Source organism: Triturus cristatus, chromosome 9 (genome assembly GCF_964204655.1).
Source record: "Triturus cristatus chromosome 9, aTriCri1.1, whole genome shotgun sequence".
NCBI lineage: Eukaryota > Metazoa > Chordata > Amphibia > Caudata > Salamandridae > Triturus > Triturus cristatus.
Window position 1 is genome coordinate 1,266,941,471 of NC_140592.1, and position 15,545 is coordinate 1,266,957,015.

The 15,545-nt window shown below is 46.3% G+C and overlaps 1 long non-coding RNA gene across 1 annotated transcript; it reads left to right on the forward strand.

Moving 5' to 3' along the window:
* Positions 1-953: 953 nt before the first annotated feature.
* LOC146799734 (uncharacterized) lies at positions 954-15,331 on the forward strand. Its single transcript, XR_014969307.1, has 4 exons — positions 954-1,067; positions 14,547-14,606; positions 14,738-14,824; positions 15,033-15,331. It is a non-coding gene; the product is annotated as an uncharacterized LOC146799734 (long non-coding RNA).
* The last annotated feature ends 214 nt before the right edge of the window (positions 15,332-15,545 follow it).

Consider the following 15,545-nt stretch of genomic DNA (forward strand, 5'->3'; position numbering starts at 1 on the left):
CCCTGCCGCGTCGGGAATTGAACCCTGGTCCCTGGCCGATTCTCTGCTTACGGGTCTGCCGCCTCTAACCAGTGAGCCACACCTCTCCAGAGTCAAATCTCTTTTCTTTTTTGCTTGCATGAGGTGGAAGAAGTACTGTTCTTGTTCCTTCGACAGCCAGGACAGGTACAGGCTTTCCGTATGATGGCCAAAATTCCTTCTTGTCCACAATCTTTTCTCGGACCAGATCCTCGACTTTTGGGATAAAGGCATGTCTTGCCGTGACTGATTGGACTTCCTCAGTGGCGGTGCGTTTTACTTGCATGTTGCTCTGTAATGCCCGGAATTCATTGATCTCCTGTAAAACAGCCAAACGTTTATTGATGTCAAATGGTTTTTCATCCGCATTCTGCTTTCATAGTTGAGATCAGGTACCCACATGCTCGTCCCAAATAGGATTTCATAAAGAGTGACACCCCCTAGGGAACTTCTTGGAATATTGTTGAGCACCCTCTGGACCCCATATAAGTGGTGATTGACCCAGCTACCACCTGAACCTAATACTCTTGCTATTAAAGATTGCTTTAAGTCTCGGTTTTTCCTCTCCACAACTGAATTTCTGCACGTGCCACGGTGGAACCCTTCATCTGCTGACAGACATGGCACTTTAAGACAAAATTCTTCATCTGTTTAGTTAGTCCTGGCCACCAATAGTGTTGTTTCAGTAAAGAAACTGTTGTGGTAATCCCTGAATGTGTAGAACCTAGACCCTTGTGTGCAGCTAGTATTAAGCCTAATCTGTCATCTATGTTTGGTATTACTCTATCCCCCACTCCAGGAATTTGAGCAAACGGAATGTTATTTGCATCTAACTTGAAGGCGTGCTGGAGTGGAAAACCTTTTGGCAAGGCGGTGCTGTTTTTGTGTGAAGCAATGGCAGCTATCATTATGCTTCTGTCTATTCTCATTCTAGAACGAGTGATTACAACTACGGCAGCAGTTCGCACTGCCCCTTTTGCAGCTTTATCAGCCAATGAATACCCTTCAACGTGAACGCCATCACATTAATGGCTCAGCGAGTGTATCATGTGAGTTCTCTGTAGTTTGTTTTTCAACTCAGCTACCTGTTCCTAAAGTAATTTATGCTTAATTGTGCGACCTTTGGAGTCTTTATACCCATTTTGACACCAGTAGTGAAGATATTCATTGTACGACTGGACACAGTTAAATGAATCGCACACAATCAGTGTGGGGAATTCACGATCAGTATTTATTAGTGCCAGTAAAAGGGCTTTTATTTCTGCCAGCTGTGCCGCGCAATCACCTAGAGACTGTGTCTTCCTACTGCTGGGATGGAACTTGCCTTCCTGCATATGACCTTTTAAAATCGCACATGCAGCGCTGTATTGTTGTTTACTCCCTATGGCTGGCTGAGGAGAACCGTTAGGGCAAATAATATATTCATACTGATCTAGAGGCATTATTTCATTCGGGAGAGGATATTTTTGTTCATATTGCAGGAATGCTTGCATTTTAAGTGTAGAGTCAAATTTGTAATCTACATCTGTGGCAGTGAGAGAATTAGCCCATTGTATCCATCTTGGATGTAAAGCTTTAGCATTGGGAACACTTTCTTTTGTGACAGCCTCTAAGGCCGGTACCGGAGTTAGAACAATTATTTGTTTCCCCTGAGCCAGTGCTTTTTCTTTCACCACCACAGTCTGTACTGCTGTCAGAATTTTTTCAGTGGAAGCAAAATGCATTTCTGCATTTGTGTACAAGTGTGGTTTATATGCTATAGATAGGCCTGGGCAGTGAACTTTACTTTGTTTGCAGAGTTTTCTGCACTCTGCACTCCGCAGAGTGCAGAAAACTCCGTTCGCGATGTGCGGCCGAGTTTTTTACCCGCTCGCGATCGCGAACGGTAAGTTCGCGGTCGCGAACAGTAAGTTTGCGAGCACGAGCTGCCACTCATGTAGAATTTCTACCTGAGCGACAGAAATACCAGCACAAACTGCAGTTCGCACTGCACTTCGCCACTCGCGGAACTTTGCAGAGTTTTTTTGTAACTTCGTGGAGTTCCGCGCAGTAAACCTCCGCGAACTACGCCTAGGCCTAGCTATAGGTACTGTTTCGTCTTCATTGAAGGTTAGGTGTGTATACCTGGATTGAGCCACTATAACACAGATTACCAAATCTGTGGTATTTACATGTGTGTGTAGGTGTTTTGAAGATATCATGTCAGCTTGTAAGGAACAAAGGATATCTGTGTATTCCTGTGTCCAATGCCTAGCTGAAAAATCAGGTCTTATTAGGTCATAGAAAGGTTTGACTATTTCTGCGTAATCTAAAATGTATGTTCTGCCAAAATTTAAGAATCCCAATATGGATTGTAAATTTTTCAATGATTTAGGAGGTTGGAGCAGTGCACAACTTTCCAAAAAGTTAGCTGCCAGGTTTTTTCCTTCACTTGAAAGCTCATATCCCAAAAATAGGACATTGAGGTGGGTAGTTTCGATTTTTTAAAATAAAATTGAATTTCTAGCCCTCAGAGGCGAACCCCAAAATTATGTTGCTTACCCTGGTCAAATGATCCATTAAATTATCATCCATCAGATAAATATCATCTACATAGGAGAATGTTTCTTCATCTGAATTCTGAAGTAACTCTGTTACCCTAGCTGAGAACAACCCACGGCTATTCGTATACCCTTGGGGCAGTCAACAGAATTGATGCAGAGCGCATAAGGCTGAGAATGCTGTCAAATATCTGCTTTCAGGCGCTATATTTTGGCAGAAAAATCCATTTGAGACATCTAATGTTTTGTATTTTTTCCGCACAATGTTATTCATTAATGCCGCACTGTGTGCATTCTGTACTGCAAATGTTTTAGTGCATGTGTTCAGATGTCTACAGTCTAAAACTAGACAATATGAATTATCAGGTTTCATTACAGGAAACAAAGTATTATTCTTTGGAGAGATGCAAGTTTCAATTACACCCTGGTATTCAAGTTGATCTAAGATCTCCCTGACTCGTTTTTTTCACTTGTTGTTCAATAGGGGATTGTCTCTGTGGAGTTGGAGTTGTTTTTACTGGGATTTCATGGTGAGGTGACTCAGCAACCCACCCAACATGGTTGTGATATAATGCTGAAGCAAGTGCTACCGCCCACTACTGCTTGTATGAATGTTTTAAATATACTGGAACAAGGTCGGAGAAAGCCGGTAAAATTACTGTTTCTCCCTTTGGACACTCCATAACAATCTCAGGCTGCCAATTTTTTCAGCCATAAGGATGTCATCTCCACAAGTAAGGTTCCCCCAAAAGAGACCTTTAATTTTTCTGGGGTTGTCCCCCTCCATTTGGAGTGTTATCTCATGTAACTTATGCGGGACACTTACCCTTGATCAGGTGTCTCCACTGTGATATGTTCATTCAAGTCCGCTGTCACCAGAAATTCCATCAGGTTCTGGTGAGCTATCGTTACTTCTGCTGCGCTGTCAAGCATCGTCAGAGCCCATTTCCCATTCAGAAGTTGAGTCCTCAGAATTCTGGGCATGTCTAACTTTAAGACCTGCTACACTTTCTTCTTTTTAAATTGAGGTTTTGATTTTTGTTTTTCTCCTTTTTTGAAAGTATAGTCCAAAGGGCGTTGCATGTCTCTGGACTTTGTACGCTCTTCTTGACTGTGTTCTGACCCTCCTTCCCTCTCTGAGTTTTTTGATGAACCCTGAAAGGGACGAGAGGAACGTGTATCAGTATCCTGATACCTGTCGGGTTTGTTAATGTTATCTCTATTCCTAAGGTTGTACCTCCTTTCAGGGGGCTCCTGTTGAGGAGACCCATCCCTGGATTGAGATCTACTCTTGTTTTTTATTGTTATTATCCCATTTCTTCTTAGAAGAATCAGGTGCTTGCTTGGTGTTATCTTTATCAGGACCACCCATCAGTTGAGGTTTTGTTGTTCAAGCTCCCAAACTATCTCTACCTAATTCGGCATAGGTATCTTCGGTAATTCTAGGTAATTCACGCTCCTGTTGTAAAGGAGTGAAATCCCTCAGGCGTTGGTGTATTGCCACTGCTGCTGCCTCCCCTTTTAGGTTTTCTAATTAATAGTTGATACCTGGGCAAAATCTCCTAACAATTTCATCCCTAAGTTCAGAGCAGGTTCTGCTCCAGACTCATTCTGTATCTGTCTTAATACATCTGGTATTACTGCTATTGAAGGGATACCAGGAGTCCTGGTATGTATGGCAGCGAAAACTGTACCCCAAGAGGTACAATCCTCTATCTGGGGAGCTATCCCCATTGGTAAGCAGATAGTTAGCATTCTGTGTTTTTCTTGAGGGCTTGTGTGTGGAAATACTGCCTCTAGATGTGTTATTTTCGGAGCTTTCCAGAATGGCACTTGCCCACGTCTAGTAGGCATTTTCCCCGTAACTGCGTGTAGCATCTGTGGTGTAATTTTAGTGGTAGAACCCTGAAGTTCTACTGCTTGTGTAGCTTTTGTTGGCTAAAGTGTGAGTGTTCACATCACAAATTGTGTCAGGTTTCTCTAAAGTTTTATTATTTCTATATGAAGTGGACGTAAGTCTGCTACTGGCATTGTGTCAATGTCTGGATGTGGTGTGTACGCCTCCAGGACTGGCCAAGTTGCTCCATCTCCTCTGAGCGGACAGAGTCTCACTTTTTCTTTTGTATGTGGGACGGCGCCTTTAAACGAGTTTATGTGCTCCTGGTAGATGAACAGAATTTCAATGTCCTCAATCGGACAGTATTCGTCTGGTGTTTCATCTTCAGTGTAAGAGTGAAATGTATTTGTACATGCATCTGCTTGCGGGAATTTAGCCCATGAATAGAATAACTCTGTTCTATATGACTCGTGTGTCTAAATCACGAATGTTACTGTCCCACTCCTCGCTGTGACTCCATAGTCTGCTAGTTTTAAAGTAAGAGCAGTTCTGACATTTTCTGACATGTTTATTTCACCTCACTGCTCTCTTTCCTCTACTGCGTTCGCACAATGTGCTGGAGCAGGGGCGTCTTCGTCAGCCATTATTTGAAGAAGCAAATAGTTTCAAGGAAACTGAATTAAACTGAGATGTGGTTTTATGAACAATAGGGAACTGTTTGTCCTTCAAGCTTGATAAACCTACAACCAATACATAGGATATGCCTACTCAGCTGTGGCGGATTGTTCCCTTTCCCACTCCAGACCTCTCTGGGGAAATGTGAGTAGGGGTCTCTGAGATTAGCTTGACTGATGTACTCAGATTTGTCCGTTAAAAAAGTACCAAACCAACGTTGGTGGTGCCGTGTAGTTCCTATACACCTATATAGGATCTGAGTGTTTAGACAACATAGAATGTGGGATTGGTGTCCAGACTGATTCCAGACACCTCCACCGGGAATGTTTGCCTGTATACCAGCCAGCTCACAGTGCCACTGTAGACTTCTCTTACCAAGGAGATAATAGTTTTTGGCAACTATTGAACATGACAACTCTGTCCCATCAGGAATCGTGGAAACAGTGCAATACTTTTCACTCAGTCACTCGTGCTCACTTTGTATCAGAGAGATACACAGAATAAACTGTGGGGATACTTTCAATAAGCATTTATTAAACCAGTGTCATTCTAGTGTAAATTAGGTATGGTGGAACAACCATAAGACAGAAACAGATATAAATAATTACAAGCACCAACAGAGTAAAAGGATGGTAGATTCCTACCATAGTGCTAAAACAATGAATACAGGCAGGAATAAATATGAAGTGAGAGACTGTGGGACCCGATCTTAAACTCAAGATGGACACCCCACGAGGTGATGTCAGACCACTGCGAGCTGGAGTGTCTGCGTGCAGGAACCTCAGCGTCCTGGGTCAGTGTGTCAGCATAGAAGTACTTTTTTCCCTCTCCCTGCCTCAGCAAAGATATGGTGCTTATATACCCACAGTGGTACCCTCGGGGGATCTGCCTTGCTGTGTCATGTCGGACTAGGATGACGGAAGGAATGACCCTTCTACATAGTTCTAATGCAGGAGATGGTACTCCTGCTGAGATTCCAAGAATCATCATGCATAATGAATGAGGCTAGTTTTCGGTGAAAACCCCACGTTACCGTAACTAGGTAGAAAGTCAGTACCAAAAACCGTTATGTAATGTAATGGCAGGGGAAATATAGGTGAAAGGTTTGGTTATTACCTGAGCCTATATTGGGGTACCTGTATGAAGCAGAACAACTCATTGGTCACAGTGACACATTGGCCACAGTGACACATTGGTCACAGTGATGCATTGACCACAGTGATGCATTGGTCACAGTGATGCATTGACCACAGTGACACATTGGCCACTGTGACACATTGGTCACAGTAATGCATTGGCCACAGTGACACATTGGTCACAGTGATGCATTGACCACAGTGATGCATTGGCCACAGGGGTGCATTGTCCACAGTGATGCATCGTTCACAGTCACGCATTGGCCACAGTGATAACTTGGCCACAGTAATGCATTAGTCACAGTGATGCATTGGCCACAGGGGTGCATTGTCCACAGTGATGCATCGTTCACAGTCACGCATTGGTCACAGTGATAATTTGGCCACAGTAATGCATTGGTCACAGTGATGCAATGGTCACAGTGATGCATTGGTCACAGTGGTGCATTGGTCACAGCGATGCATTGGTCACAGTGGTGCATTGGTCACAGCGATGCATTGGTAACAGCGATGCATTGGTAACAGTGATGCATTGATCTCACTGATGCATTGGCCACAGTGATGCACTGGACACAGTGAGGCATTAGTCACAATGCTGCATTGGCCACAGTGATGCATTGGTCACAGTGATGCATTGGCCAAAGTGGTGCATTGGTCACAGTGACGCATTGGCCACAGTGATGCATCGGTCACAGTGAAGCATTGTCCACAGTGCTGCACTGTTCACATCAATGCATTGGCCACAGTGAAGCATTGGCCACAGTGATGCATCGGTCACAGTGAAGCATTGTCCACAGTGCTGCACTGTTCACATCAATGCATTGGCCACAGTGAAGCATTGGCCACAGTGATGCATTGGCCACAGTGAAGCATTGGTGACAGCGATGCATTGGCCACAGTGATGCATTGGTCACAGTGACACATTAGCCACAGTGACGCATTGGCCACAGTGAAGCATTGTTCACAGTGATGCATTGGCCACAGTGAAGCATTGGTGACAGCGATGCATTGGCCACAGTGATGCATTGGTCACAGTGACACATTAGCCACAGTGACGCATTGGCCATAGTGACGCATTGGTCACAGTGACGCATTGGCCACAGTGATGGATCGGTCACAGTTATGCATTGGTCACAGTGACGCATTGGCCACAGTGATGCATTGGTCACAGTGACTCATTGGCCACTGTGATGCATTGGTCGCATTGGCCACTGTGATGCATTGGTCACAGTGAAGCATTGGTCACAGTGACGCATTGATCACAGTGAAGCGTTGGCCACAGTGATGCATTGGCCACAGTGATGCATTGGCCACAGTGAAGCATTGGCCACAGTGATGCATTTTCCACAGTGATGCATTAGTCTCAGCGATGCGTTGGCCAGAGTGACTCATTGGTTACAGTGATGCATTGGCCACAGTGATGCATTGGCCATAGTTACGCATTGGTCACAGTGATGCATTGGACACAGTGACGCGTTGGCCTCAATGATGCATTGGCCACAGTGATGCATTGGTCACAGTGACGCATTGGCCACAGTGACGCATTGGTTACAGTGATGCATTTGCCACAGTGATGCATTGGCCACAGTGACGCATTGTGCACAGTGACGCATTGGCCACAGTGATGCATTGGTTACAGTGATGCATTGGCCACAGTAATGCATTGGCCACAGTGATGCATTGGTCACAGTGACGCATTGGCCACAGTGACGCATTGGTCACAGGGACGCATTGATCACAGTGAAGCATTGGTCACAGTGATGCATTGGTCACAGTGATGCATTGGCCACAGTGATGCATTGGCCACAGTGACGCATTGGCCACAGTGACGCATTGGCCACAGTGATACATTGGCCACAGTGATGCATTGGCCACAGTGATGCATCGGTCACAGTGAAGCATTGGCCACAGTGATGCATTGGCTACAGTGATACTTTTGTCACAGTGACGCATTGATCACAGTAATGCATTGGTCACAGTGATGCATTGGTCACAGTGAGGCATTAGTCACAATGCTGCATTGGCCACAGTGATGCATTGGTCACAGTGATGCATTGGCCAAAGTGGTGCATTGGTCACAGTGACGCATTGGCCACAGTGATGCATCGGTCACAGTGAAGCATTGTCCACAGTGCTGCACTGTTCACATCAATGCATTGGCCACAGTGAAGCATTGGCCACAGTGATGCATCGGTCACAGTGAAGCATTGTCCACAGTGCTGCACTGTTCACATCAATGCATTGGCCACAGTGAAGCATTGGCCACAGTGATGCATTGGCCACAGTGAAGCATTGGTGACAGCGATGCATTGGCCACAGTGATGCATTGGTCACAGTGACACATTAGCCACAGTGACGCATTGGCCACAGTGAAGCATTGTTCACAGTGATGCATTGGCCACAGTGAAGCATTGGTGACAGCGATGCATTGGCCACAGTGATGCATTGGTCACAGTGACACATTAGCCACAGTGACGCATTGGCCATAGTGACGCATTGGTCACAGTGACGCATTGGCCACAGTGATGGATCGGTCACAGTTATGCATTGGTCACAGTGACGCATTGGCCACAGTGATGCATTGGTCACAGTGACTCATTGGCCACTGTGATGCATTGGTCGCATTGGCCACTGTGATGCATTGGTCACAGTGAAGCATTGGTCACAGTGACGCATTGATCACAGTGAAGCGTTGGCCACAGTGATGCATTGGCCACAGTGATGCATTGGCCACAGTGAAGCATTGGCCACAGTGATGCATTTTCCACAGTGATGCATTAGTCTCAGCGATGCGTTGGCCAGAGTGACTCATTGGTTACAGTGATGCATTGGCCACAGTGATGCATTGGCCATAGTTACGCATTGGTCACAGTGATGCATTGGACACAGTGACGCGTTGGCCTCAATGATGCATTGGCCACAGTGATGCATTGGTCACAGTGACGCATTGGCCACAGTGACGCATTGGTTACAGTGATGCATTTGCCACAGTGATGCATTGGCCACAGTGACGCATTGTGCACAGTGACGCATTGGCCACAGTGATGCATTGGTTACAGTGATGCATTGGCCACAGTAATGCATTGGCCACAGTGATGCATTGGTCACAGTGACGCATTGGCCACAGTGACGCATTGGTCACAGGGACGCATTGATCACAGTGAAGCATTGGTCACAGTGATGCATTGGTCACAGTGATGCATTGGCCACAGTGATGCATTGGCCACAGTGACGCATTGGCCACAGTGACGCATTGGCCACAGTGATACATTGGCCACAGTGATGCATTGGCCACAGTGATGCATCGGTCACAGTGAAGCATTGGCCACAGTGATGCATTGGCTACAGTGATACTTTTGTCACAGTGACGCATTGATCACAGTAATGCATTGGTCACAGTGATGCATTGGTCACAGTGATGCATTGGTCACAGTGATGCATTGGTCACAGTGATGCATTGTCCACAGTGATGCATCGTTCACAGTCACGCATTGGCCACAGTGATAACTTGGCCACAGTAATGCATTAGTCACAGTGATGCATTGGCCACAGGGGTGCATTGTCCACAGTGATGCATCGTTCACAGTCACGCATTGGTCACAGTGATAATTTGGCCACATTATTGCATTGGTCACAGTGGTGCATTGGCCACAGAGATACAATGGTAACTGTAATGCATTGGTCACAGTAATGCATTGGTCACAGTAATGCATTGGTCACATTAATGCATTGGTCACAGTGGTGCATTGGCCACAGAGATACAATGGTCACTGCAATGCATTGGTCACAGTAATGCATTGGTCACAGAGATACATTGGTCACAGTGATGCATTAGTCACAGCGATGCATTGGTCAGAGTGACGCATTGGTCACAGCAACACATTGGTCACAGTGATAAATTGGCTACAGTAACGCATTGGCCACAGTGACGCATTGGCCACAGTGATGCACTGGCAGGGCCGGACTGGCCGTTGCGGGCCCCGGGCAATCCCCCGGTGCGCCGCATGGGTGGGGGCCAGTTTTGGGTCCCTGGGGGCCGATTTTGTTACAGGGCTGTTTTTGCAGCATAGCTGCAAAATCGGCCCTGTAACAAAATCGGACGAAAACCGGCTCTGGCAAAGAGCTCGGCGGTACCTCCAAGCCCCAGGGGCCAGCCAAGCACTTTGCCAGGGCCGGTTTTGGTTCCCAGTCCGGCCCTGTGCATTGGCCACAGTGATGCATAGGCCACAGTGATGCATTGGTCACAGTGACGCAGAGGCCATAGTGATGCATTAGTCACAGCGATGCATTGGTCAGAGTGACGCATTGGCCACAGTGACACACTTCATGCCCAGGCCTGCTCTTTGAAGGTGGGAAACCAGTCCAGGATATAAAATGTCCCATCTTATTCAAATGATGAACAACCACTAGAATAATTGTGAAACCTTCTTGACTATTGCTCAACTCATAAAGAAAATCAATTGATACTATATGACGAGGTTGAGGCAGAGTATAAGGGGGCTTATTTAGGAGCCCAGTGTGCCGCTGGAACATCACTTTTTAGATGTTCCGGCGGCACACCGTGCAGACCCATGTCTACGAGGCCACTGAAAGCCTCAGAGCAGAGCACGGAGTGGGAAAACCTCTGCAATCTCCGCAAGCGGAGTGGAATTTCATGCCCACGCCTAGTCAAAAACCATGGGTGTTGAGTGGGAGCAGTAACCGCAGCGCCCATGGCATGCCTCAACGAGGCAGTGTGAGGCAACGCAGCGACTTGCACTGCATTTCCTTACACCAGTTTGTTGCAAGTGAAGAAGAGTAGATTCTTAAAAACAATTGTGTTAAAAAAAAGTCCTCTAAATTGCAACCTACGTTTGTGCGTTCATTTGTGATTGAATCGATTATGAATCCAGTTGCTGCACAATTGAAATCACTAGTGGTGGGAGTAACTCACATAATCACATGGAATTACCTAAGAATACTGCAAGATTACACTTGAATTATGCAAGGAGTCTGTTTAGTGCAATTTTTTAGCAGAGAAATGCCCCCTCGTAACCAAAATGGACAAAAGGATGTATTTCGCACTAAGAAATAGTGCTAAATGCAACGGAACATCAATAGCAGCTGCTTGCTAAATTTGCTCTTGGGGTAGGATTTTCCCCCAACTTTCTACCAGCACTGATTGCTTTTTTCTTAGCACAAAATGCACTCTTGCATCCAAAATGAAGGCGAGGATGCATTTGGAACTTAGAAACGTCACTAAGGGGCCGATTCCAATCCTGGAAAAAGGCCGTACGAATCGTCTTATTGAGCGTTTTCTCCGTACGACTCGTACCTGGTAAACTGTCTGTACAACCTAGGAAGTACGATTCGTACAGAAAGCCTATTTCCGTATGAATCATACAAAAGATTGTATGGGTAAAAATAACCTACGATTCTGATCCGCAACAGCCTGTACGTGACATCCGTACGTATGTAAGCAGCGTTTTACGGCCCAGCAAGTACGATCCGCCCCTACGTCACTCCATACGGCTCTTTTTTTACGGGAGCCAATAACAGCCGTAAAAGCGGAGTCCCCAGGGGTACGAGTCGTACAAGCATACACCCCCGTGCATTGCGTATGTACGCACGGTACCCCCCGCATGTATGTACGCACCGTACCCCCCACGCGTATGTATGCACTGTACCCCCGTGCATGTATGCACCGTACCCCCCGCGCGTATGTACGCACCGTACCCCCCGCGCGTATGTACGCACCGTACCCCCTGCGCGTATGTACGCACCGTACCCCCTGGGCGTATGTAAGCACCGTACCCCCCGCGCGTATGTACGCACTGTACCCCCCGTGCGTATGTACAGTGCATACCCCCGCACGTATTTACGCACAGTACCCCCAGTACGTGTGTACGCACCATACCCCCAGTGCGTATGTATGCACCGTACACCCAGCGCATACGCGCTGGGGGTACGGTGTGTACATATGCACGGGGGTACGCACCGTACATACGCGCTGGGGGTACGGTGCGTACAAATGCACGGGGGGCCTTTACGACTCGCACCCCAGGAACAACTTTTCCCGGGATACGAGTCGTACAAACTTCGCTTCGTAGCGGGTAAAGTCATTCCCCATGTACGGGACGTTTTCCGTACGAATGTTAAATCGGAAAGCCGGCCCGGATCGTACTTGTATGCTCGGACTGTATTTTTACGATTCGTACGGAAAAGTGTCCGGGCACGTCTCGTACAACTTTTCCCGATACAATTCGTGCGGATCGGGCCGATCCATATGTACTTTTCCCCGTACGAATCGTACTTCACGGGTCGGACTTGACTTGTACGATTCGTACGGAAAAAAATACGGATACGAGTTGTACGGGAAAAAAAAATACAGGGTCGGAATTGGCCCCTAAATGTAGCAGAACACAAACAGCGAGCGAGTGAGGCCACTCACGTTCAGCAAATGTAGTCTCTCCATAAAACTGTTTCCCCCAAATTACTCCTACAGGAGCTGGAGTAATTACATAATTATTGGTAATTCCGTGTCAAAGAGTAACACAGAATTACCAAAATTACACTGATTACTCTGGCGTAATCGAAAATCTGCCCAGGCCTAGAAATTACGTAAATCTGTAAAAATCTACCCAGTAATTTATGCATCTTTGTTCAAATCTTGCTGTGCTAAAACACGTCTTGCTTCACATCATTTGCCAACCCAGTTGAATTTGGAAAAATAATATGAGAAACATTAGATTGTAGATGCAACAACTGTAAGAAAAAGTTGGGGTGGGCGGAAGTTGCGTAGTTTGATTCCGTGGAGCCACACAGAATGACATTAAAATTCTGCCCGATTCTGTGGAATTCGACGAAGAGGCGGAGTGGGCATTTGGGGCTATTTTCTTTGGGCAAAATCCACCCTAGTGTCCAAAAATGGCTGCAAGGATGCATTTTATCTCAGAAAATAGCGTGGCCAGATGCGGGCCCCTTACGGACTCTGCAGCGATGAAAACCTTTATTCACTGCAGAGTATGGAAGGGTGCAGAGTGACGTGCAGTGGTTTCTAAACATAGAGGGAGGACTCGTTCTTCCTGCTGTGGTTGGATAAGTGCGTTCTCTGCCAACATGCCGTCTCATCAGGACTGCCCCAACACTCTGTAAGAGCCACCTACCGTTCCTTCCCTGATAGAGGCTAATCCAGGTTTGCCCAGTGCCAAGCAGTGAGCAATGTCTCCAGCCTTGCCCTCTGTCAGAGCCCCTTCTCCAAGGTCACCCTCGCAGCAGTGCCCTGCATCCTATCAGGATGTCTTCCATAACATTGTTGAAGACTGGAAGTAGGGTCGAAAGAGCATATAACGGCCAAACCCTTTTCTGATCTATTAAATATTGCAGCTTTTTACTAGGCCTGGGCGGAATTTTAATTTTTAATTCCACCAGTGGAATTGGATGAATTTGGTGATTCTGCTTTTCTCTCGTAACGTGGAATTACTGGTAAATTCCGCTGCTCTGCGGGTGGAATTATCTGCTATAAAATGATGCCGCGGATAAACACAGTGGGGCCGCTCCCTTTACCCGCCATGTTTAGAAACCACTGCATACCACTCGGTGCCCTTTCAAACTCTGCAGTGACCAGTGCAGGGTCCCCTACACACTTTGCTGGCACTTGTGTTCGGATTTTGGTGCTGGGAGGTCTTTGCTGCACAGTTCACAGATTTCTTTCCTAACACCCATTTACTGTCTTGTAGATTTGTATTGAAGGACACTAGAAACATAGAAACACAGTCAGAAAGTCCTGTTGCTGATAGAAATGTACTTTGAACAATGTTTTAAACTTTTATCTGAACTCCTCTAAGACTCCGGGTTGTGACATTTACTGAGAGCTAGCCTGCAATGGAACCGAAAGGATCCTTACATTGAGTTGCGTTACTCATCTATGTGCGACCATCAGATGAAGGTATTAGAGTTCCAGGATGAACATACAAATTGTGAAGACCGGGAAACAGTAGTAGACTATCTTTACTGACCAGAATACATTTGTGCAAGAGTCCAGTAGAAACCATAACTCTTGTCCCACAGGGATACGCTAGCGCGGGGGAGGTTTGCAGAAGGTTCTGTGGCGCTCTACAAAAGTACACTTGAAAGTTGTCGTAAACTTATTTATGTGCGGTGCTTTGAGGTGAATCGATCCCCCACTCCCCAGTTGGATGACCTAAATCCCCCAGTTTATACAAAAAATTGGTTTCCCCAGCACACGCTGATGTCAACATGTTTTACATAAATAACAGATATCAACTCTTCTTGTCTTTCTTTGTATTTGTTATGTTTATTCTCATATGTCCTTTTTATTTTTTTTTTGCCTCTTTTTAGCCAACACGTGTTTCGTCGCCCATGGCTGGTGGCCGCAACTTCCTCAGGGCTGTATCGTCGGTATGGCTAGTGTTATCTTCTAACCAGTTGTAACTCCGTCCTGGTTCTCCCCAAATCGTTCCTTGTCTTCGTTAGTTTCTCTCCCAATCGTGTCAGTATTATCCCTTATTATTTGTTGTCATCCGTTTTAGCGACTTCCGAGTGTTTGCTTGTGCAGCCTTCCGTCGTCCCAGCGAGTACGCTTATCCCACAGGGAGCTCATGGTGATGAAGCTGGAGGTGAGTATTCAAGACCTCTGCAGAGGTGTTCATGAGCGTATATTTGCACTAACTTACTCATTGTACTTTTAGGTTTTATGAATTACAAGTTTCACGTCACGGTACAGAGTTTGTTACACCGAGATGTTGCTAATGCATGTCTGTTCTCTGTTCGTGTGAAGCTTAACCCCTTCTATGACAAGTTTCTCAAGACAATGCTTGTTTTTAGGTCCGGATACACCCTGCAGATATGCGCAATGCTCAGAAGAGATGAGTCCGAGAGGGCGGGTGCAGTGAGTCTGGTGTCTCATCCATGCCCCTTCCTCAGTTCCCACTCCTCGCCCGCGTGCACCTGCATCGATGGTCATTGGTTGAGGCAGCGGGAGGGCCCTGAACACAAGATGAAGGCATCCTGACACGAACTAATCTTCCTCTGAAGATGAAAACCCAGTCCAGAAATTAATTTCCTAAAATATCCCCACTATCGAGAAAGGCTTTGAACTGCAAAAGATGACTTTCATATTACACTGGCTGCACGGAGCTGCTATTCAAGAAGCAACCAGCAGGGAAGACACTTAGGCAATATTGTAGAACTCTGTGCATCTCCGCTTGCAAATGGCATTCCCTCTAACCAACCATTTATGCACGAACCATTCAACATCCCTTCCATTATTGTTTGCGTAGCACTTTTCGCCCTAAGTTGGCAGGGTATGCCCAGACGAAGGTCCCGTGCTCACTACGC